The sequence below is a fragment of the Cricetulus griseus genome, unplaced genomic scaffold, assembly GCF_003668045.3.
Source record: "Cricetulus griseus strain 17A/GY unplaced genomic scaffold, alternate assembly CriGri-PICRH-1.0 unplaced_scaffold_1, whole genome shotgun sequence".
Taxonomy (NCBI): Eukaryota; Metazoa; Chordata; class Mammalia; order Rodentia; family Cricetidae; genus Cricetulus; species Cricetulus griseus.
Window position 1 is genome coordinate 9653065 of NW_023276808.1, and position 4422 is coordinate 9657486.

General features: G+C 44.5%; 1 pseudogene; it reads right to left on the minus strand.

Annotated features, from left to right (window-relative positions):
* Positions 1-275: 275 nt before the first annotated feature.
* LOC113838518 lies at positions 276-1117 on the minus strand (annotated as a pseudogene).
* Between the last annotated feature and the right edge of the window lie 3305 nt (positions 1118-4422).

Here is a 4422-nt window from a genome sequence, read left to right on the forward strand (position 1 = left end):
AGGGGAAAAAGGCACCGTAATAGTCAGGCGAAATGGCCTTTATCTTTTGCCGGTCCAGATGGCTGACCTTGGGACGGAGCGGTCCTGCGGGGGCCGGGGCCGGCCTTGCGCGGCGGCGGGGAAGTGCCGGCAGCTGTGGGGATCAAGGGTCAGGGGGTGCAGGGGAGGATGTATTCGCCAGCTGCATGCGGGAAAACTTAAAAGAGAAAGCTAAGGGCGGGGGTCTTTCACAGGTACACCATGACGACCCATGCCATCCCATGGAGAGGATCCGTTCCTAACATTCTCTAAAAATACGAATCTGACCATCCTCAGACTTCTGAAAAGGCAGCGACACCATAAATACACTGGTGGGTTCTGTTCTCACCTGTGAATGTCCACAAACTACCTGCTGTAAGCCCTTTCTTTCTTGGACTTTTCCAGGGCTTTTTCCAATGTTTTCTCGTTCTCCCCGACATTTGGGGCAGTACCACTTGCCCTTTGGTGTATGGTTGAGTCCCACACAGGAAAAATGGAACCACTCGATGGGGCACTCATGGTTGTCGCAGCCAATCATCTCTCCATAGGAGACCTGATTGCACACACAGTAGGTGGGCTCCTTGGGGTCCATGGGGAGGTCTGTGGGAGAGGCTTCCCTCTCTGCTTTGGCCTTGGAGCGTTTCTTCCTCTTGGAGGTTTTTGCTTTCTTCTCCTTGGGCGTTCCTGAGGTGATGTCGTCATGGTCGTGATTATTAGATGCATTCTCTCTATTCTCATTGTTTCGCTGCCTCAGGACCTGCTTGTCCGCCTGAGTGATTGCATCACTCCTGGACTTGTCCTTGCCGGGCTTGCGGCTGCTGCTGGTGCTGTCACTGATGTCCTGGTGTGCTTCGAAGAGCTCCACGTGACTGTCCACCTGCATGGTTCGGTTCTCCACCAGCTCCACCATCTGACTTACAATCTGGATCTTCTCATCGCCCAGCTCCTGGCTGCGGATCAGGGCCCTCTGGATGCGGTGCAGCACTCGCCACTTCCGGGTGCTGTGCATCTCACGCTTGAACTTCTCAGAGGAGTCATCCAATTCTTTCAGGATCTCTTGGTATTGGGCGTCGATCTCCCGCATCAGCGAGATGTTCCTCTGCAGGTCGAAAGGCAGAGACTCGATGGAGTCCAGGTAATCCTCCACATAGTTCACCAGGTGGATCTGCTCCCTGTTGGCAGACTCAACACGGTTAACCCCGGAGTTCCCAGGCGACTCTGCAGCTTTCCACTTCCTCCACCCCCCTGCCCCCTTCAAACAGCACTGCAAAATGCAAAGCTCTCACCCTGCCGACAACCTCCCCCAGCTTCTTCAGCCAAGCATGCCTGCAGCTAAAATTAGGCTCTCCCAGAGGCACTTCCATGCCTTGTGGACCCCAGGGCCTGCAGCGAAGACCCCGGCCATGAATAATCTTCTAAGAGAGCATATCCTGAAGTTCTTTCCGGTGCTTTTGTTAAGCATAAAACAACAGCACAAGTGCAGGAGTCAGAGGACAACTATTGTGAGTAGCTTCTCTTTGTCCACCATAGGGGTCCCAGCAATGAAAATCAGCACTTGCCTACAGCAAGCACTTTACCTGATGAGCAATCTCTTTTTCCTTCCTTCTTTCCTTTCTTCCTTCCTTCCTTCCTTCCTTCCTACTTTCCTTCCTTCCTTCCTTTCCTTTCTTCCTTCCTATAGTCCTTTCCTTCTTTCTTTCTCTTTCTTTCTTTCTTTCTTTCTTTCTTTCTTTCTTTCTTTCTTTCCTTACTACTTTCCTTTCTCTTTCAAAAAGCCTGTTTCCCTCCCCTCTTCACAGCTCTTTCCACTCCCACTTACATCCTTCTTTTCTCCTTCCTTCCTCCTCCTCCCTGTTACACCACTGCCACACAATTTCCTGAATGTACAGTGGGAAGATCTGAATACAACTCCTCTTCCCCACTGAAACTTGTTGACCTTTTAAAGTTTATTTTACTTTGTCTTCTTTCTAAGTGAGTACTGGGTCAGATGATTCAAGTCTCTTAAAGAGACCTTTGATTTCTGTATGTGTGTCACAACCTCAATTGGAAAGGATAACGTTCAAATAGAAGGATATGTTCCTAAAAGTGGGTGGGGTAGTATCCTTCCCGGATAATTACAGAAGCAGCACTTTTGGGAGAAGGCATAAATGATCCATACGAAATTCCAAAACAATGTAATATCCACAAATTGTGCAAATATTAATAGTCCCCTAAGCATTCAACATTCTGAGATCAAAAACAAAAATGTCATAACCCTGAACCTGACCCTAAAGGGAAGACTAACCCCAAACCTAACCCTAACACTAAACCTCGACTTGGCCGTAACCCTGAACCCTAACTATAACCCTGAACCCAACAACTATCCCTAACTCTAACCATGAACCCTAACCATAATCCTAATCCTAAACCTAACCCTAATTCTTAAACATAACCCTAACCCTCAACCAAAAACCTGACTCTAACCCTGAACAGTGAACCCTAACCCTATCCCTAAACATAACCATAACTGTATGCATAAACATAACCCTATCCATAACTCTAACCTCTTAGCTAATCCCTACTCCTAACCCTAAACATAAATCTGAACCCCAACCCTAAACCCTAACATTAAGCGTTAACACTATCCCTAACCATAACCTTTGCCCTAACCCTAACCTTGAACTCTATCCCTATCCATTAAAACTAATGCTAATCTTAACCCTAAACCTGAAACCTAATCCTAACCCTAACCTTATACTTATCTCATAACCTTAACACTAACCCTAACCAGAAACATAACCCTAATCTAATACTAACCCTAACTCTAACCCTAACCCTAACACTGAACCTTAACACTTAACCTAACACTGAACCCTAACCCGAACACTAACCCTACCCCAAACCTTAACCCTTCCCTAACCCTAAAACTATAAGTAACCCTAAGCATAACCACAGCCCTAAATCCTAACCCTACCTTAAGCATAACCCTGAATCCTAACTCTAAACTCAAGCCTAACACTGAAACCTTAACCTAACCCTAACCCTTACACTATGCTTGAACCCTGAACACTAACCCTAACCATAATCTAACCATGAACCCTAAAGCTAATCCAAAATCTAAACCTAAACCTGACAATAACCCTAACCATAACTGTAACCATAAAACTAATCCTTAACCATGAACCATGAATCCTAACCCTAACATTAACCCTATCTCCAACTCTAACCATAACCCTAACCATAACCCTAACCCTAAAACACTAATCAGAACCCAACTTGTAACACTAACTCCAAAACCTACCTAAACCTGTAACCTAACCCTAAAACCTCACCCTAACACTAACCTTAAGGCTAAACCTGAACATTAAACACTAACCCTAAACATGAACCCCAACTGTAACCCTAACCCTGAACCCTGACCCCTAAACCCCAAATCTAAACCTAACTATTAACCTTGAACCATAAGCCTAATGTTAACCAAATCCTAAAAGTAACCAAGAACCCTAAAGCTAACCCTAACCATAAACCCTAATACTAACAATAATCCTAACAATAACTCTAAACACTTACCATGAACCCAGACCCTAACCCTAAACCAAACCATAGCCCTATCCTAACCATGATCCTTAACCGTAAAACAAACCCTAAACCCAACCCAAATCCTATCCCAAACAGAACAATAATCTCTAACCCTAATCCTAACATTAAACCTATCTTTACCCCTAAACTTAAACCTTATCCTGAACCCTGAATTGTAACCCTAACCCTAACCTTGAACCATACTCCTAACCCTACCCCTATTCCTAACCCTAACCATAAATCTGCAACCTAACCATAATTCTTACCCTGAACCCTACCCATAACCATAACCCTTACCCTATCCTTAAACTCTAACAATAAACCCTAATCCTATCTCTGAACCCTGACCCTAACCCTAAACTTATATCCTAAACCCTAACACTAACCCTGAACCCAAAACCTAAACTTAAGCCTAACACTGAAAACTAAACCTAATCCTAACCAAACCTCGAACCTTAAACCTAACCCTAAACAAACTCTAAAAATAACCATGAAACCTAAACCTAACAATATCCCTATCCCTACACCTAAACATACACTAATACTAATAATAACCCTAACACCAACTCTGAACACTTACCATGAAACCTGACCCCAACCTTAACACTAAACGAAAACCTAACCCTAAATGTAACTGTAATGTAACCCTAAACATGATCATTAACCCGAAAACAAACCCTAAACCTAACCCTAACCCTATCCCTAACTCTAACATTACACCTATCTTTAACCATAAGCCTAAACCTAAAGCTGAACCCTGAGTTGTAACCCTAAACCTAATCTTAACCTGACTTATAACCCTACCCCTGAACCCTACCCATAACCCTATTCCTAACACTAACCTTA